Below are 21,686 nucleotides of genomic sequence, written 5' to 3' on the forward strand. Positions count from 1 at the left end.
GTCTGAGCGCCGCTGCTGCGTCTCTCCTTTCCTGCCCTTCAATGCCGCGATCCTTCTTAAACCGCGCTGTCTAGGCTTGCGCCCAGCCCGCGTCACCCTTGCTCCCCATTCTACCCCCCTCTTAGAGACCCTCGAGCCAAGGGCAGGGGACTTCAGCTAGAGGTCCGGGGTGGGAGTGGCTTTCCCTACTTTTTTTGCTTTATACCCGGGAAGGAAAGGGCGCACATTCTCCCTCCTAAAGACTTCCTTTTGGTTATCTTGAAACTGCTTTTCGGACCCCTTATGCTTCCTCTTTGGGTGGAAAAACTGCACACATGCAAGTCTTGTTCACTTTCTTGTGGTCCGGGGTTACACTGTATTTGGCCGGTGGTATTTTTCCGGGCAGGAATGAAGGGCCTGGGGAATTACTTTCCCCCCATTTTTCTGCCAGAAACGCTTGGTGACTCACTTCTTAAATTGTAAAATGGGGGGTGGGAGGTGGGGGCAGGTGTTGTCCTGTTGTCTCCCCAGTGGTTTCGAAATCAGACCTCCTCCGAGACGCGCAGATTGTGGCGAACCAAAGTTTAGAAATTACTTCAGGCAGTCGCTCCCTGAGTGAAAGCTTTCCTTGTCAACAGCAGCTGCAACGGAGCTCTTTGCATTCATAGCTTTTGCTTTACTTCGCTGTGTGGGGTTACTCTGTTTCAATCAATAAATATTTAGTAAGCCCCTGCTGTGCTAAATTTTGGGGATACAGAAAGAGGCTAAAGACAGTGACCCACCTCAAGGAGCTCGAAATTAACAGGGAAGACAACGAGCAAACACACACAGACACGCTGCAAGCTATAGAAAGGATAAATAGGAAATAATTAACAGGTGTTAAGAGGGATAGGAAAAGGCTTCCTGAAAAGATGGGATTTTCGTTGGGATTTAAAGGAAGCCAAGGAAGGTGGTTGACAATTGGCACCAGCCAATCAATGAAAGATGTTTTCTGAGCTTCTGCTTTGTGGTCAGAATTGCACTAATTGTTTTGGGGAGAACCTAAAAGGGGCTAAGACGTGGTAGAGTTTTCATGTAAGAAATCTTCCATCTAATATTTATACTAAATATCACTGAGACAGTAATAAAAAAGTATGTAGGAGTCATTGTCTAAAATAGAAAGTACCAAGCCTTGGGGTGCAAGTAGAAAAAATATATTGAGTTGCAGTAGTTGTCTCTAAATGCCAAAATGCAAAATGATTATTTTTGCCCTATTGGAGAGAGATAATTGTAGTAGATGGATGTAATTGGGAGGCCTTCTACCTCCTTATTCACTGTCCCTAAATTATTGCAGTTTTGTTTTTCATTTCAACATAGCTGACTAAGACTCCAAACAATGAAGGAAACACTCATCTGGCTCTGTCAGCAGGGTTTTATGCTAAAGGATTCCAAGGTCAAGCAAAGGAGATTAGCTTCAGAGTATAATTATATTTAATATTTCTTTTTGGTTTGTCTTTAGTAAAGCAAGTCACCCATCCCCAATCTCCCTTTGTTTTGACTTCATGAAAATATCCTTCAGACCTCTGCCTTTCTAACTGCCTCCCAGAAAGAAAGTGGGAGGAGAAGTCAGTCAACAAACAGTTGTATTAATTACTTACTATGTGGTAGGCTGGGTACTAAGCTTTAGAAATACGAAGAAAGGCAAAAATTCTGGCCTGACCAGGCAGGAACATTCTAATGGGGGAGACTACAAGATAAATACAATATTTTATTTTTCCCAGATTACATGTTAAAATAATTTTTTAAACGTTTGGGTTTTTTTAAGTTTTGAATTTCAAATCCTATTCCTTCCTCCCTACCTTCCCTCTCACTTTTCTGAGACAGTAATCAGATATAGATTATACATGTTCAATCATGTAAAACATTTCCATGTTAGTCATTTTGAACAAGAATACAAAATAAATGAAAGAAAGTGAAAAGTAGCATGCTTCAGTCTATATTCAGATAATACCAGTTTTTTCTCTGAAGCAAATAGTTCATCATTAGTCCTTTGGGATTGTCTTGGAACATTATATTGCTGAGAATAACTAAACCTTTCATAGTTCTTCAATGTTACTGATACTGTGTTCACCATTCTCTTGGTTTTGCTCACTTCACTTTGGATCAGTTCATGTAAATCTTTCCAGATTTTTCTAAATCATCCTGCTTGTTAATTCTTATAGTACAATAATATTCCCTCATAATCATATACCACAGCTTGTTCAACCGTTCTCCAATTGATGAGCATCCCTTTGGTTTCCAGTTCTTAGCTACCACAAAAAGAGTTGCTTTAAATATTTTTACGTAGGTTCCCCTCCCACCTTTTTTATGTCTTTGAGATATAGATTTAGCAATGGTATGGCTGGATCAAAGATAAATACAACATTAATAGAGATAATTCAGATAGAACGCATTAGCTGTGGGAGGGGTCAAAGAGTGGATGGGGGACCAGAAATAACCTCTTCCAGAAGATGAGATTTGAACTGAATCTGGAAAGAAGACATAGAGGAGTCTTAAAGGAAGTCAGGAGATTATCCAGGCCTGGGAGACTGCCAGGTAAGAGTGTGGAGATGAAGAGGAAGGAAGAGCTAGTCCAGTGTCTCTGAACGCTAGAATATGTAGAGGGGAGTAAACTGTAAAAAGCCTGGAAAGGAATGCCAAACAACGCATTTTATATTTGATCGTGTATGATCCTGTGAGTCTATGTAGAGACAGCAGCATAACCCTGTTGGATATCTGAGGTCCAGCAGGATTCGATTAGATTAGAGCAAAGCATACATCAATCACTGAATGTGAATGATTCTAAAACACATAAGTGTTTTAGATGGGTTTTATTTTGTGAGTTTGCATTGTGTCTGAAGGAAATTTGGTTTGAAGGAAATTGCAATTGTACTCTTTTCTGTACACTAAAAAGTTCCTGTATCTAAGTGAAGGTATAATTTTGTGGTATTGGTAAAAGAAAGGTAGTTAGGAATATTTTTATTCAGCAGAAACAACACTAAAGTTAATTTAAAATGTTGTTGCTACATCTTCGATAATGTACTTAAAAAGTTCTCTTTCCTTAAATTTTCATAATGTATTCTTCCTCTCTCTGCCCTCCCAGTATTTCCACCCCCTCCTTATAGTAAAGAAATATAGTTAAGCAAAACAAACTAGTACATTGACTAGTCTAATAGTGTATAATCTTCCAACTATCTGCCAAGAGGAGGAAGCCATGTTTCATTCTAAGTCCTTCCCAGCCAAGGTGGAGTATTGCTTTGCTTTGGGTATGCATCTTCCAATGAATGCCTCTGGTTTGTGATTTCTTACGGCATGGTGTTGTTGTTGTTCTGTTGTGTCTAACTCTTCATGATCTTGTGGACCGTATCACACCAATACTGTCTGTGGGATTTTCTTGGCCAAAATACTGTAGTGGTTTGCCATTGCCTCCTCCACTGGATTAAGGAAAACAGGTTAAGTGACTTGCTCAGATGTCTGAGGTCAGATTTGAATTCAGTTCTTTCTGACTCCAGACCCACTGTTTTATGCACTGAGCCACCTAGATGCCTCATATGCTACAGTATTATTTAGTAATATACCTTTTTGTTCAGACATTTCTCCAGTAATACTTCCTTCATATATGTGCCAAATAGTAGGATACCAGGGAAACACTTTTCCAGATAACAACCCTCTGAGAAAGGTAATATAGATATTATTGTACCATTTTTGTCAAGCCAGTGTTGAAATTGGATCTCAGAAGGGGTAAGATTACACAGCCAGAGAGTATCAGAGTTCATTCTTGGACCTAGATGCTCTGACCCCATATCCAGTGTTGTTTCAAGGACCTCACCATTAAAGCAAGATAAATATAGGATAAACTGGAGATTATCAGAAGAGGGAAGGCACTACAATAAAGGAGGATCAGGAAAGGTTTCTTGTAAGGTGAGATTTTAGCTGAGAATTTAAGAAAGCCAGATAACAGATGAGTGGGGAAGAGCTTTCCAAGCTTGGAATGGAAAGGGGCCAGTGCAAATACCTGGGATCTGGAGATGAAGTGTTTTGTTCTAGGAAAGAGGCCAGTGTCACTGAATCTGAGAATGTGGGAGTTGGGAGTGTGACTATAAGGTGGAAAGAGGCTGGAATGCTAAACAGATTTTATATTTGATTGTAGAGATAACTGGGAGCCTCTGAAGTTGATAGAGTGGGTAGGAAAGGGGTGATGTGCTATGACTTAGACTTTAGAAAGATCACTTTGACAGGTGAACCGAACTGGAGAGAGATTTTTGATGGGCGCCCAACCAGCAATTGTCCTACCAGACCAGGGTGATGGAGATAAGAGGCTCTATGCATGAGATGTCACAAAGGTGAAAGCCACAGATCTGGGTAACAGATAGGTATGGAGGATGAGGAAGATAAGGAGTGAAGGAAACAGATTGCAAGCCTGGTGCCTGGGAGGATAGTGTTACCCTTTACAATATTGTGAAGTTAGCAACAAAGGAATGTTGGGAGGGATGGGCAAATGATGAGTTCAGTTTTGGACGTGTTGAATTTAAGGTGTCTATGGTACATCCAGTTCAAGATGTCTAATAGGCAATTGGAAATGCAAGACTGCAGGTCAGTCAAGAGATAAGGGTTAGATAAATAGATCTGAGAGTCATTGGCATAGAGATGATAATTGAATCCATGGTTGCCGATGAGATTAGCAAGTATAGAGGGAGGAGAGGGCCCAAGGCAGGACTTTTGGAGAAGTACTCATCAATATCTTCTAATCATGTTGTTTTTTGGAGTATTTTTCTTTTTAGACTGTGATCTGTGATCTGTCATTATGACTTGGGCGATCAGTCCCTGAAACTGAAAGGAATATGGTACAGAAAACAATGTATTACATTGGAAATGTCATGAGTCTGGAGTAAAGAGGACCTAGGTTTGAATTATGTTACTTGCTACCTATGTGACCTTAGTCAATTCATTTAATATCCACGGGCTTCAGTTTCCTGGTATATAATATTAGAGAGTTAGGTTGTCAAAGATCCTTCTCAGGCTTGAGTCTATGATCCTGTGACTTAATAGGACCTCCCTAGAAGTTGTATATAATTTATTTTGTACATGATTGTTTTGTTATTATAAAAGCCTGAATTTAAAGCTTTCTTCATTTTACAGATCAGGAAATTGAGGACCACAGATAATAATGGACTTGCCCAAGGTACCAAGGGCCGTAAATGAGAGATCTAGAAAAGATTTCTTTTTAGACTATCTGGCTTCAAATCCACTTCTTTTCAGTATGCCATGTTGTATGCCTCCTTGGGGGCAGCTAGGTGCTCTAGTGGATAGAGTGTGAAACCTGAAGATAGGAAGACTCATCTTCGAGAGTTCAAATATGGCCTCTGATATATATTAGCTATGTGACCCTAGCCAAGTCATTTAACCCTGTTTGCCTCAGCTCCTCTCCTTTAAAATGAACTGGAGAAGGGAATGACAAATTACTCCACTATCTCTGCCAAGAAAACCCTCAAATGAAGTCACACAGACTCCTCAGACTTTCAAAACTTTGTGAGGAAGTAAAACTCTCTTGATTTTCCATACTGCAATCCATTATTTTTTTTTTACCATCTTAATGTGGGGTAAAAAATTTCCATAGAGTGCAAGCCTGGGAGCAGCAACCTCACATCTATCTCAGAACTTTCACAGCCTGACCAGCTATCCCTCCAGCTACCCTCCAAAATGGCATCAACTGTCAAGGATCAGCTTATCTTGAACGTCCTAAAGGAGGACCAGTTTCCCCAGAGCAAGATCAGTGTTGTTGGGGTTGGTGCAGTTGGCATGGCATGTGCCATTAGTATCTTAACAAAGGAAATGGCTGATGAACTTGCCCTAGTTGATGTAATAGAAGACAAACTAAAGGGAGAGATGATGGATCTCCAACATGGCAGCCTTTTCCTCAAAACGCCAAAGATTGTTTCTGGCAAAGACTACAGTGTGATTGCAAACTCAAAGCTGGTCATTGTTACGGCTGGGGCACATCAACAAGAGGGAGAAAGTCGTCTTAATTTGGTCCAGCATAATGTGAATTGTTTGGCCTAGAGGCCGATGGGCTACCCGAGTCTTACCTTTCACCTTCGCAGGTCTTCGGTGGCCAACCGGATAAACGTATTGAGAGAAGAGACTTTCCAGAGTCGAACAAGGGTTAGGCTTTATTCAGGGTCTTGGTTACATGTGCAGGGTGAATTCTTCCTCAGGAGAGAGGAATCCTCCTCCTCCCAAGAGGAATAGATCGTACAGCAAGAGGATGGGAGTGGGAGAGGGGAGGGACCTTCTGCCCTCTAAGGGCCCTTCAGCGCAAAGAGCGCCTTCAGGCTTTCCCGACCCTAGTTAAGCTCTCTCACCACATAGTTTGCACGTGAATACCGGGTGTGCTCTCAGCCCTTAGCTAGTCAACAACAGGTGTGCTCAGACCCCGGGCCAATCTCAAGGGTGGGATGCTCTCCCACGGACAAGAGGCAGAAATGCACGAGATAGCCCGTGTCTCACGCCTCAATTCCCAGCTGTTCCCTGGGGGGCCTCATGAGAACTCTGAGGTTTAGAAGTCCTCACCTTTACCTGCCCGAGACTGTCCACGTGAGAACTGAGCTTACACCCCCAACAGTGAATATCTTTAAATTCATCATTCCCAATATTGTTAAATATAGCCCTAATTGCAAGCTGCTTATTGTTTCCAATCCAGTGGATATTTTGACATATGTGGCCTGGAAGCTAAGTGGCTTTCCTAAACACCGTGTTATTGGAAGTGGTTGCAATCTGGATTCTGCCCATTTCTGTTACCTAATGGGAGAGAGACTTTGGTGTCCATTCTTTAAGTTGTCATGGATGGGTCCTTGGGGAACATGGAGACTCCAGTGTTCCTGTGTGGAGTGGTGTGAATCTTGCCTGGTATGTCTCTAAAGAACCTTCATCCTTCTTTGGGAACTGATGCTGATGCAGAAAATTGGAAAGATGTTCATAAACAGGTGGTTGAAAGTGCTTATGAGGTAATCAAACTGAAGGGCTACACTTCCTGGGCCATTGGCTTATCTGTGGCAGATCTGGCAGAAAGCATTATGAAGAATCTTAGGAGAGTGCATCTAATTTCCACCATGATTAAGGGCCTATATGGCATTAAAGGGGATGTCTTTCTTAGTGTCCCATATGTCTTGGGGCAGAATGGCATTTCAGATGTGGTGAAGGTCAGCCTATATCCGGAGGAGGAGAGCCGTTTAAAGAAGAGCACAGATACTCTTTGGGGAATCCAGAAGGAGCTGCAATTTTAAAGCCTTTGAATGTGCTGCCATAAAGAGAACAGGACAGGGGTTGAGGGGTTATGTATGATCTGCTTCTCAGATAGACCAAATCCTTCTTCTGGTTAGTGACTAAACACCAGAAGTGTAAAACCTGTGAACACACTCTAGTTTCTTCCTAAAGTTAGAAATGGGGAATAGAACCCTGTTGTAGTTTGCATATGATGCTGAATATGACCTGTATAGTCTCAGTGGTTGGTGTCAAACAGAGCCAATGCCCCACAGGTATATAAACTACCTGCTTTGTACGTAGGTGCTACAAGTTCCCTCAGGTCCAGAAGACAACACTCCTGGATACAAAACACCATACAGTAGTAATTCTTCATTGATGCATTGATTACCTTTGTGCTGTCCTCCATTAGGGCAGTATAGCATGACCCCATGTATCACCTTTCTAGAGGACCTGATTTTGTCTGCCTGTAAATTTCCATATTATATAAAAAAGATCTGTCTGTACAACAATGCAACCAATTCTTCAAGTGTCATACTAACCCTAAATACTGAATAAACAACAAATAACTGATAAAATAAAATTTCCATAGAGTTTATATATTGCTTATTTCAGAAGAAGAAAAGTCATTCTATTTTAGTGATCATTTATTGTTCTCCAAAGCATATTTTTTCAAAGCTCTATCAATAGTGTCTGAATTTATCAGTTGGGAACTGTTGTAATGTCAGTTAATAATGCTATATTATATGGTTCCATGTTTCTCTTTTCTGATCCCTTCAAGGAGTGTTTTTGAAACTAGCTATTTAACCATCTTACATACATTTTGATTTCCTCTTGAAGAAACATAAAAGCAGGAGCAGCTTCATATCTTGCAGGAGGATTACAGCAATAAGCCAGTGTATAGCATACCTCTCTTGAATTGCTAATGTCTGTCACCTCAAGAAGGTGAAAATGATTTTCCGTCCTCCATGCTGATGTGTCTGGTACATGTGTTCTGAGTGGCTGCTGTTTTTACTGCCTGTTTTCCAGTTGAGGTGCAACATAAACTATTTTAATTAATACTGTGTCACCAAAAGGGATTGAAATGGCCAATTGAATTCTGCCAAGATAGAGTCTTTTGATGAAAACATATCTTTATTGATTGTAGACGAAGAAAATCATTCTTAAAATGAAATCCAGAGAAAAATCATATCCCTCAGAGAAAATTTCTGAGTGGCAGGCCCAAGATTAACATCATAAAATTGAATTTGGGCTGCAAACCTTTGATGTAATCAGCAGCTGGGAGATGGCGTTGCCCTCACTGTGCTCCCTTGGATTGCAGTGAATTATTGTGTGGAATGAAATAAGTGTTTCTGATGTCACTCCTCTAAGAAATACAAACAAGGGATTAGGAGGTGGTTTCTTGCTATTTAAAATGGGATTGGATCAATGCTTGATCTCCATCTCACACCCAAGAACCAAGAGCGTTTACTTTTACCTCAGGGAAAGGATTTCATTTTTATTCCACTAGAATGGGACTTCTTTGGCCACTTGTGACAGATCATGAACTAGCTCAGAGGAATTCCCCTCCCAGTGATATGTGTGTATGTGTGTGTTTGTGTGTGTATGTCAGAAAATGATAAGGGGAAAGGGAGCTACGTTATTCTACAAGAAAATTTTTGATCACCAATTATATGCCAGGCACGATGTTATATATACATATTATAAGTAGACAGGAATCATGAACAAGTAAATAACAAGGTTTTGGGGGAATGAGGGGGAAGAACCATCTGTTGTGAGGACATACACTAAGACCTCATTGGTAGTTAACAAAAGATGGGAATATACCACAGATCAAATCATGCCCATCTCTTCTCCCCTCTGCTAAACAATATATCATAATGTATACTTTACTATCTCCAGTTTCCTTCAGTATTCCTCTCCCTCTTCATATTCTTCAGGAAACCTTTCCTGACCCTCCCTCTGCCCCACTACTCCAAGCTATTGGTGTCTTTCCCTCAAGAATTATCTTGTATTAATTTTTGTATATTCTTATATGAGTACATGTGGTGTCCTTGATAAAATGTAAGTTCTTTGAAGGCAGGAATTGTTTCACTTTTATCTTTGTATCCCCAGCACCTAGTACTGGATCTGACAGTCAGTAAATACTTAAGAAATTCTTACTAACCTCTGTAAATACAAAAGCAGTCCTAGCTCTCAAGAAACAACGCACAGTCTGATGGGGGGTCAGGGGGGAGAGACAAGATACAAACAACTAAGTTGGCAGGTTTTTTTTAGTTCCTATAATTACAGTAACCACATCTTCTGGAATTTGGAGGACAGTCTCACCCTCAAGAAGACAAGGTGTAATGATGGGAGGCATATGTAGAGGGACATTCTTTGCTGATTATATGAATGAATAAATGTGAAAGTTTTTATTCAGTATTTAAGGGACACCTCGCTATGATAAGTATTGGGAATAAAAGTATAAAATAAGAGGGGAAAAAGTTTCCTCCCTTAAGAAGCTTACATTCTAATGGGGACGCAATGCATAAAGTGAGATTGGTGACCGGGGGTTGATGGTATTGTGGTTTGGAAAGATTATTGTGATGGTGAGTTGAACCATAAAGAGTAGTATCCTTTCTAGGAGGAGGATCAATATTGATTTGATTATGGTTCCAGAAGTGGAAGGGTGTAGGGAATAAGGGGATACCTTACTAGGTTGCTGGTGATGAAGAAACAGTAGAATAAAGTGAGGCATGCTGGTAGTGAACCTAGCCAGTTATGATGGACCACCCATGAGTCAATCATCAGTTAGGACTTGGGGGAAGAGGAGTTGGGGCAGAGGCTAACTTTCTATCCCCTACCCAACTTACCTTTTTCATGGAAATGGTTCCAGGACTACAGGATTTTAATCATATTTGCTTTCAGGTTTGTTTCCCCTTCCCCACCCCGCTATATTTATCTTCTGATTCCATTAATTAAGCAACTATGCCCCCCAAAGTTTGGGGGATAGACAAGCTTCTATTTTAATGCAACATAGGAGAATGGTAGAAAGAAAGGGGAGTTATTGAGACTTACTACAACTTGCCCTCTCACCCCATGTCATTCAGTTCACCACTTCATGATTTCATTTCTTAGCAGAGATAATAGAGTGGTTTGCCATTTCCTTCTCCAGCTCATTGTAGAGATGTGGAAACTAAGGCAAACAGGATTAAGGTCTTGTTCAGTGTCACACTGCTAGTATTTGTCTGAGATGAGCTTTGAATTCAGGAAGATGAGTCTCCTGGACTCCAGGCCCAGAACTCCATTCACTGCCCCATCTGGTTGCCACCTCTAGTCACTGTAAATTGTAGGACTCTTTAAGGGCAAGGACTATTTAGCTTTTTCATCTTTTGTATTCCCAGAAAACCACTTAGACGGAGGAAGTAAGTCAATAAACATTTGTTGTGCCAAGCACTAGGGATACAAAGAAACTAAAGAGTTCTTGCTCTCCAGGAACTCACTGGATATCGCAGGAGATAACATACAACAAACTACACATAGGATAAATTGGAGATAATTAAAGGGAAATACCCTAAGAATTTAGGGGGATGGGAAAAGCTTGTTGTTAGAGGTGAGATTTTAGCTTGGACCAGAAGGAAGCCAGGGAAGCCAGAAAATAGGAGAGAGAGTGTTCCGGGCATGAAGGACAGCCAGTGAAAATTCCTGGAGTTGGGAGAATGGACTGTTTTGTGCTCAAATAGCAAGTAGGTACTCATCAGTGGGTTGAAAAGTACTTTGTAGGATGGGGAAGGTGTGAATTGGAAGAAGCCTGGAAAGGAGTCTGATAAAATGTTTTGCTAATTGACCTGGCTGATATTTTGACTGGTACAGAAATATACTTTTAAAAATACTTACATTAATGTATTTAATTCAAGCCCTACAGATTTTGCAAAGACTTGGTGAGTATGAACATTTTGAATGCCACTGCTATTTTCTTCCTTAAAAACATATGCAATGATGGAAAATTTTATCCACATCAAGAGAAAGAATTGTAGAGTCTGAATGCAGATAGAAGCATACTATTTTCTCTCTCTTTTTTGTTTTGGTTTTTCTTTCTCATGGTTTTTCCCTTTTGTTCTTATTCTTCTTTCACAAAGTGACTAAATTGGAAATATGTTTAATATGATTATACACATATACCCTATATCAGATTACTTGCCTTTTTGAGGAGGGGGCTGGTTCAGGATGGAGAAAAAAATTTAGAACTCAAAATCTTATAAAAGTTAACGTTGAAAACTATCTTTACATGTAATTAGAAAAATGAAATACTATTAGTGGGAAAAAACATGCAAAACACATGCACAAAAGTTAAAAAGATTTCAGTTATCTCATACCTCAGGAAAAGCAGGGGGAAAATGTATAATTAACTTCAGCATATCTACTAAAAGTAAAATACACAATCATCCTTTATTATGAATAAGTTTGTATGGTTAATTAAAATGAAAGATTTTTTCAAGAGATAAATAAATCTCAGTTAGTCTTAACATATTTTACATTAGGATAGGTCAGGAAAGGCTTGAGCACCAAAACAAGGATTTTATTTTTGTTACTAGAGATAGATAGGGAAACAGTGGAATTTACAGAGTTGATACTTGAATGGAAGATGAACAGGAGTGGGGAGAGGCTTGAGGCAGGGAGATTAACCAGCAGGTTATTGCAATACTCTGGGCATGAGGTGGTCTTGGTGGTGCCAGTGGCAGTGTGATGGACGGACACTGAAAAGTGTGTTGAATTGAGAATTGGGAGAGCTGGTTTTCAGTCCCAGCTTTTTTACAAACTTTGTAACTTGGGCACATCATCTTACTTCTTCATGCTTCAGTTTCCTAACCTCTAAAATAAGGAGGTTAGAGTGGATAAATTCTCATCCAGTTCAAAAACTTAGGATTCTTTGAGTACAATTGTGTGAAGTAAAATAATGATGAAAAGCAAGAACACAGTCCATGGAATCAGGGCTCAGAGTTGGAGGGGACCTCAGAACTCCTTTACCCTAATACTTCTTTATGCAGGAATCCCCTCTATAGTATTCATTCATTAAGCAAACTTTTTTACTTGTTATATATCTACACAGTATGCACTGTATGCTGCTACATTGGGAGAGAGAATAGAGAGAAGTGAAGTTTACCAACTCTGTCCCTGTTCTCATGGAGCTCTCAATTCTAACCCTAACCCCAAATCTCTCACTATCTAATATAACAAATAGTTATGGTTAAGATAGCCCACATTTCTGCCCTCAGGTTAACCATAACCATAACAAATAACTCTAATATACAGTAATATATAAGATTGCAAGATCTGGAGTCAGGAAGACTTGAGTTTGAATCCAGCCTCAGACATTTACTAGCTGTGTGATCCTGGGCAAGTCACTTAACCCTAATTGCCTCAGTTTTCTCATCTGTAAAATGGACTGGAGAAGGAAATGGGAAACCACTCCAGTATCTTTGCTATGAAAACTGCAAACAGAATCAGGAGGAGTTGGACATGACTAAAATAACAGAACAACAAACAGCAGTACCTATGTGAAAAGCTATACAAAAGAAAGTGTTCTGTGAATCAAAAGGGAACAAGGAAGCATTCTAGGAGATAGCATTTGAGTAGAGCAGCAAAGGATGTATAGAAAATACAATAGACTAAGAGGAATGTGAAATTAAAAGTGCAGTACAGGCCAAATGGGAGGCATCTAGGTGGCCCAATGGAAAGAGCACTGGACGTAAGAGTCTGGAAAGCCTAAATTCAAATTAGCCTTCGACATTTACCATCTGTGTGACCTACATACTTAACCTCTGTTTGACTAGTAATCCACTGGAGAAGGAAATAGCAATCCACTCCAATATCTTTGCCATGAAAACCCCAAGGACAGTGTGGTGGTGGTGGGGTCTTGAAGAGTTGAATAAAACTCAACTACAGCAACACAAGCTAATTGACTTTTAGTGTTGGGAATTTAACACCTTATCTAGGAGCCCATTACACCTTTGAATATCTATAGTCTAGTAAAAGCAAGGCTAATAATCCCTTTCCACAAGTACTTAAAGATGCTTGTCCACCCTAAATTTTCTCTTTTCTAGGATAAATTCAACTTGATTCAGTTCAACAAGCAACAATTAAGTGTCAGCCATATCAGCCAACATTTATGAAGTGCTTTTTATGTCAGGCACTAATGCTACAAAGATAAAATTAGGATATAATCCTTGCCTTCAAGGGATTTATATTCAGCTTGGAATTTACAAAGTTTACAGAGATAAATAAATACAAGATACATACAAAGCAATTTCTGGGGTTGAGGTGGTGGGGCACTAATAACCAGAAAACCCTCTTTTGGTAGTTAATGATTGAAATGAGCAGAGCTTTCAAGGAAATTGGATTCCAAGAGTTAGAGATTAGGAGGATTCCCAGGTTTGGGACATGAACAATGCAGAAACAATAAAGGGAATGTATAAGGAATAATAAGTAGTGCAGTTTGTTGGAATGTAGGCTATGTGAGGGAGAATAGTAGCTAATACCACTTGGAAAGGTAGACAAGAACCAGACTGAGGACTTTAAATGACAACTAGTGTAAATTGTATTTTATCCTAGAACCACTGAAGAATAGGGAATGTCATCGTCAGATGTGCACATTAGGAATATCAGTTTAGTAGCTGTTTGGCAAGTGAACTGGAGAAGTAAAAGAATGGACCTAATGAGACCAGTTAGGAGAAGGAGACTTTACATTCAGGTAATGACAGCCTGAAACAGAGAGACAGTAATTCTAGTGAAGAGAGTAGGACTGATTCAATTGGGAGTATGCTGGTAAATGTTTAACAACCGACTCTCCAATAAAAATGTGTGTATGTGTGTGTGACCCATGTTTAAGTTTAATCTTCGTTAACATTTTTCCATTATATTCTTAAATCTAGACAATCAATAAAACAATAAATCAAGCCCTAATTTGTAGCATTTATTGATTTGCTAAGATATAAATGCTCACACTGAAATTTTAACAACCAACTCTTGAGAACTTGTATGAGCTGTCTCCAGTGCCTCCCCTGGGCAAGTAATGTTAAAGTAAGAAGTTAACTTCACAAGAATTGGTAATCGATTGGAGACGAGGTGAAGGAGAAAGAAGAGGCATGGTTGCCTCCTTTCTAGGCTGGGAATCTGGGTGACTAAAAGTGATAGAGCTATTGATACGAAAAGAGAGGAAGAAGGAGGAGGATTGTGTTTGGGCAAAACCTAGTGAATTCTGTTTTGGATATGGTGAATTTGAGAAGTTTGTGTGGCACACTGGATAGAGTGTTAGACCTGGAGTTAGAAAAATCTGAGTTCCGATATGGCCTCGGACACTAGTGTGATCACATCATCTCTATCTGCCTCAGTTTCTTTATCTGTAAAAACCTTCCCAGAGTTGTAATGACAAAATATTTGTAAAGCCCTTTACAATCTAAAGTTATTTAGAAATGCTAATCTATGCTTCTATGGATATCTACTGGATATCAGGGAAGAGGTTTGACCCCCCCCATCATCAACAATTGTTATTTTGTTTGTCCTTCATTCTCAAGAGGACTGTGACATCAAGATGATGACATGACTTGTGGTTGACTTTGATTTGAGTGAGTGAGGGCTGTGCAAGGTCGCCAACCTCACTTTCTCCTCGAGAGCCATCTGGGTCCAGATATTCATCAGAACTAGAGATGTCCCAGAATGCAATGTGGGACCCTGGCCATTTTAGGCTAAAGTCTTACCAGATTCTCATTTTGAGTGAGATATACCCATTCAATGAATAGACCTCTTTAAGTAGTTACTCCAGGGAAGGCCCTTTTTGATAAAAAAACAAAAAAACAAAAAAACACAAACAAACTAGGAGGGGAAGACCCTCAGGGTTTCTAGGTAAAAGAGAAAAAGTCACTATTTAGTATTTACATTCACTCTGTGCTAGGTGGGTGGGGACCCATTGTCCAACTGGGCTTAAGGCTTGGTCTTTGAGCAAGAAGTCGAGCCAGTAAACCCAAAGGGAAAAAGGTAGCTTTTGGCGGTGGAAGTGTACTTTCCCCTGGGTAGAGCAACCCAGGTGAGGATAAAGAGGAGAGGAGAGATCATCAACAATTAATTATAAACTTAAGGTAGGGATACTGTATACTCCATTACAAGGCTCTCAATAAATATTTGGGTTATTAACCATTTATAGGAATATATATTACATATACTACATATATATATTTCTATCTTGACTAGTGAATTTCAGGAACGAAGACTTGCTTTCTTTAAAATTTTTTTTTTGGCAATTCTAGAATTAGTAACCATTAATAGCCTTATTGAAATAGACATTCCTTCGGCCTCACAATGTCTTATATGTGGGTAATTCATCCATGTTGTGTCATTTCTAGCCACTCCTAGTAGTCTTTATGGGAAAATCATTCTTTTCTCTGAGGCTCTACTTGTAGAATAGTTAGCTATACTCTTCTTCTGGGTTTCTTCTAACTAGGGGCTTGTTTTAACTCATAATGTTATTCATTGTGTTTGGCATTTTCTTCTGTTTACTCATATGTCCTACCAGAAACTTCTTTGTTTGCTTTCGTTTGTTTTTTTGTGCTAAGGGTCGAACTTTGTTTGGTTCTTTGTGCTATGGTCAAACTTTGTTCTCTCCTGCACTCAGACACCTACTGAGTAATGTGATTTGGGGGTTCTTTTGGCTATCTTGTTGGCACTTTTGGAGAAGATAGTGATAATCAGTGATAACAACAACAGTAGTATTTTAAAGTTTGCAAAACATTTCATTCATGTGCTTTGTTTCATTTATGCCTCATTCTAGCCTAGTGAGTTACTTATTACTAAGAAGTGTTATTATCCTCATTTTATAGATGAGGAAACTGAGGTTCAGAGATAGCAGATGAACCTTGGTCATACAGATAATGCATAAGAAATGGGATTTTAACTCGTCTTCCTAACTCCAAAATCTACTGAGTCACATCTACCTTTATTTTAAATATAAAAAGGCAAAGATACTGATGTTGATTTTCACCATTCCTGAACAGCAAGTGCCCTATCAACTTGATTCTTATTTTGGTTGGACTTTGACCTTTAATTAGTCAGTCATTGATTACATACGAACAGATTTTCATAAGTCTTCAACCTCTAACCTATCATTTCCTCTCTTGAGAAAGGGTCAATTTTGCTTTTTTGTTTGTGATGTTTCGTACTAGCACCTTGCAATTCTCTTGTTTTTAAAAAGTAAATTTTTATTGATATCTTTTGTTTTTATATCACTTGACTTTCCCACCGTATTCCTTCCTTTCCCTTCCCATAAAGTTAATCCATGTAACAAAGAATTTTTAAAAATGAAAGAAAAGAGGACAAACATCTACAAAATCAATCAATCAGTACATTACCTAGAAAACCCTATTTGTAATACTCACCACTCATTCAAACCACCCACCACTATCACCACCACCATCACCACCTCTTCAGAGAAATGGTAAGAAGTACCTGATCGTAACTCTTCTTTCAAGCCAATGTTGCCTTGAGAAATTTGCAATTTCCATTTTCAGTTATTTTGTTGTGACTCTTTCTAGTTACATTATTGTAGTCATTGTATGTATTGTTTTCTTGGTTCTGCTTACTTCACTTTGCATTACTTCATGTAAACCTTCCCATGCTTCTCTGTATTCAAGAGTCATCATTCTTAAAGCACAGTAATATATTGCATGCATAAGTCATAATTTGACAAGCCATCCCCTGACTGATTAGCATTTATTTGCCTTTCAGTTCTTTGCTACCACAAAAAGTGATGTTATTATGTGAGGCATTTCTTTTTATCAGTGACTTCCTTGGGGGGTGAATGCCCAGAAGTGTAATCTCTGGGTCAAAGTATATGGACATTTTAGCCACTTTCCACTTAATTCAGTAAGCATTTAAGTACTGACTATGTGCCAGCAGTACTGGAAAGTGGTGGGGATTCAAAGACAAAATGAAGCTAGCCTTTAAATCACCTAAGTGCTACACTGTGACAAGAGTCAGGAAAACCTTAGTTCAGACATGGCTTCAGACACTTACTAGCTGGGTGACCCTGTGCAAAAATCACTTAACTTCTGCCTGCCTTAGTTTCCTCAACTGTAAAATCATGGTGATAATAGCACCTATTTCACAGGGTTCTTGTGAGGATCAAATGAGATAATATTTGTAAAAGCATTTACCACATAGCAGGCACTTAAAAAAATGGTTATTTACCTCCCCCATAAGCAGCTTACATTCTACTGATCTTTGGTCTCTTTCATGTCTCAAACATGGATCCTGGTTTCCAACATACTTTTCCCTACCTCCCCTTGGCCTGCTTTTACCCTGATTTGGTAAAATAATCAAAGTAAATGTTGACTTGGTTTGGAATCTCTTGTCAATAAGTTAATAGAATTTCTTTACCTCTTCGTCTTCTTTAGCAAATGCCAGCATGTAAATGGTTGTTTTCCTTTTGGGCCTTGGGGGTTATGCTCATCACTGAACACAAGAAGACCAAATGTTCCATAACATAATGTTTCTTACTGTCCTTGGGTGTACAGTGAAACCAGATACCCCAGATTCTTTGTTTGCCTCTCCAAAAGAGAACTCACGAGCTATTTAGCTTCTTTGATCTGAATATCAATATTTCTGGGCTGCAGTTCTTCCAGGAATAGCAGCTGGTCGGTAAACGAACAAGTATATCCCATTTACAGTTTTTACAGTTAAGTTAATCTTTAAAGATGGTCTTGAATGCTTAGTGCTCTTACCTCGTCTCATTATTTCTACCTGCTACAACAGAATCCAAAGGATGGGTCTTGCACAAGACTGAGAATCATTAAGAAAGTTTTTTTCTTTGTTTCATGGACTGCCATGAAATTCTTCATCACCGAGGCGAATGAACATTTTTGTATGTAGCTAAATTGGTCCCTAGGTTGCAAACTTTGTCTGGGACCAAATAGTTTAAAAATGTTTTTAAAAATCATATGTAAAATTACAAACTCTGTTGCTTATAAGTTTTAAGAAGTATGTTGCTTTCTTCTCAACATTTCCTTTTGTAAATTCCTCTGGATTTTGTTGCCATGATGATGATGATGTTGACGTAGTTGCAGCATATGTGTTGCTCTGATTCTTCTTTCTCCATGTGGCACCTCCTAAGCCTTCACATATTTTCTCATATGCTTCATTTCTCATGAAGCCCGTCAGGTAGTAAGTGTCGTTTATTGGAAAGAGTATTGGAACTGGGAGTTAGCAGATCTGCATTCTCATCCCAGTTGTGATACTCACTAGATGTATGACCTTTGACAAGTCAGTTGACTTCTCCAACTATTGATTTCCCCATGTAAAATGACGCAATTTGAATCTAATGTCCCTTCTAATTCTATAAGTATATGAAGTTTATCTTAAGCATTAAAAATGGGAAAGAATCTTTTGAGATTGTATCATTGAACTCTCTTATTTTATAGATAAGGTCATTGGGGCCATTTTCAGTACAGACTTTTCAGTAAAGGCCCTGGTAAAGAAACTTGGTTGCAAGGTTCTAGAGAAAGAATGAATAATGAAAAAAGTCAAGGAATAGACTGAAAAATTTTGTCATCTAGAAGAGAATGCAAGGTAAATTGAGATATGTATATTTGCATACATATGTATAAATATATGTATACCACTCAGTAGTCTCTCTTTGGCATTCATGCTATTCCTATCTACTACCCAATCAAAAATCTAGTAGCTATTGTGTCCTTCTCAAAGAGTTTGATATTTGACTTATAATTTTTCTCTCCTCCCCAACTCCTGCCCTCACACTAGGGGACTTCAACATACAAACTGATTCTCAAATACTCTAAATACTCAGTTCCTAAAGGTACTCACATTCAATGAGTTATTCTTCTACCCCACCTCAGCCACACACAAAGACGGCCATATTCTTGATCTTGTCATTACCCACAAATGTACCACCTCCATGTTCAAAATTTCTGAAATTACTTTATCCAACCATAACCTATTGGCTTTTTACCTCTTCCTCTGCCTTCCGTCACACTGCCCTTCTCTTCATTGGCATCATGATCTCTAATCCCTTGACCCTTCAGGGCATTTCCCCTGTATTAACCAACTAATTCAACTCTATAATAACTCCTTTTGAATTCCTAGCTCTCTTATCATATTGATGATTATACCCGACTAAGACTCAGTTTGCATCACTCCCACCATTTTATTATCCTAGACCCTACACTTGCACTACTGAACAAAGGTAGAGAAAATCATACAACACTCTGACTGGGTTCACTACAAATTTATGTTGTACAACCTTGATTGGGCCCTCACTGCTACTAGGCAATTCTACTACACCTTCCCTTCCCACATAACTATCCATTCTCCACAGAGGCGCTTCTAAACTTTTTAATTTCAAACTTTAAACTTCTCATAACCCTCTTTCTCTTCATTCTCTCAGCTGAGAACTTTGCCTCATATTTTACAGAAAAAAAAAATAAAAGCTATTCACCATGAGCGCCCTCTTTTCTCCTTTTCTTTATATCCTATCACTCAAGTGCCTTCTCCTACTTACTTACTTCTTACCAATGTTAACCCATCTACTTGTTTAAGTGATTCCATTTGTCTCATCTCCTTTAACATTGCCTTTTTTCCTGTCTACTGTCTCATTATACTGCCTATAAACAGGTCCATGTCTGCCCTATCCTGAAAAATCTCTCAATTGATCCTTCCACTCCTTCCTCCCCCCACCCCTCAACAAATGTGGTGCAATATCTCTTCTTCCCTTTGTAACTAAACTCCTTAAAAAGGCCTTTTACAGTAGGTGCCTCCACTTTCTCACCTCTCATTCCCTTTTTAACTCCTTATAATCTGGTTTCTGATCTTATCATTCCATTGAAACTGCTTTCTTCAAAAGTACTAATGATCTCAACTGCTGAATCCAATGCTCTTTTCTCAATCCACGTTCCCTTTGAACCCTTTGCAGCCTTGGACACTACTGATCTCTTTGTAATCCTTGATAGTCTCTTCTCCTTTGTACCCTCTTCTCTAGGTTTTTAGAATACTACTCGCCCCATTTTTCTCCTACCTGACTGCTCCTTCTCTGTTTCCTTTGCCGGATGCTTCTCTAGATCCTACCCTCTAATCAAAGGTGTCCCAAAAGAAGTCCCAGACCCTTTTCTTTTCTTCCTCTGTACTACTTGGTGATCTCATCAATTCCCATGGATTTAATTACCATCATTTATGCTGAGCATTCTCAAATCTACTTATCCTTCTCCAGTGTCTCTGCTGATCTCCAATCTCACATCTCCAGATGCCTTTCTGATATTTTGAACTGGATATCCAGTACACATATTAAGGTCATTATGTCCAAAACACAACTCATTAGCTTTCCTCCTAAACCACTCCCCACTCCTAACTTTATTATTTCTGTAGAGGGCTACACCATACTCCTTGTCTCTCAGGCTCATGACCTAAGAGTTATCCTGAATTCCTACTATCTAGATCCAATCTCTTCCCAAGGCCTACTCATTTTATGTTTTCAATATTTCTCATATATGTCCGCTTCTCTCTTCTGCCTCTGCGACCACTCATATACCTACCCTTATCGCCTCACACCCTTATTACTACAATAGCCTGCTGGTGAGTTTGCCTTCCCCAGTGTGTTCCTACTCCAACTCATTCTCCATTCAGTCACTAAAATGATTTCCCTAAAATGTAGGTCTGATCATGTTCTCCACCCCTTCCCCTATCACTGAGATCAAATGAAAAATAATCTGATTGGTATCCAAAACTTTTCATAACCTCGCTCTCTCCAGTCTTTCGAGACTTATTCCTTGACCCATATTCCTTGATCCAGTGACACTTATCTCTGAACACTCCCTCTCTAGGCTCTAAGCATTTCCTCTGGCTGTCCCCCATGGCTATCCACTTTGACTACTGACTTCCTTTAAGTCCCAACTCAGATCCTATCCTCTATAAGAAGCCTTCCCTAGCCCCTCTTAATTCCAGTGCATTCCCTGTGTCAGTTGTCTCCAATCTATCCTGTATTAGCTTGCTTTAAATGTATTTGCTTGCAGGTTGTTTCTCCCATGAAGGCAGGGACTGTCTTTTGCCTCTATTGCTTAGCACAGCGCCTGGTATAAAGCAAGCACTTATAAATATTGATTCATTGATTGATTAGTCCAAATGGAAGAAGGAGGAAAATAGCTGAGAGGAATGGATGGATCAAGCGGGTTTTTTGAGAAATGAGACTGACATGGACATATTTAAAGGTAGTAGGGATGCAGTAGATAGACTGAGAGAGACTGAAGATAAACGAGAGTTGGGATTATAGAGGAGGCAAATATGCTAGAGAAGACAGGATGGAACTCGCAATTGTGCTCTTGCTGTTCTGTGCTGGGGGTTGGATGCTTACAAGTCAGCACATAACTGCTAAGACTATTTAATTGGAATAG

General features: G+C 39.3%; 1 protein-coding gene and 1 pseudogene across 3 annotated transcripts in view; both read left to right on the forward strand.

Moving 5' to 3' along the window:
• WDR72 (WD repeat domain 72) overlaps positions 1 to 21,686 on the forward strand; it is a 302,488-nt gene that overhangs the window by 230 nt on the left and 280,572 nt on the right. The window lies entirely within an intron of this gene.
• LOC140508350 (L-lactate dehydrogenase A chain-like) lies at positions 5 to 19,218 on the forward strand (annotated as a pseudogene).

This window comes from Notamacropus eugenii, chromosome 1 (genome assembly GCF_028372415.1).
Source record: "Notamacropus eugenii isolate mMacEug1 chromosome 1, mMacEug1.pri_v2, whole genome shotgun sequence".
Lineage (NCBI taxonomy): Eukaryota > Metazoa > Chordata > Mammalia > Diprotodontia > Macropodidae > Notamacropus > Notamacropus eugenii.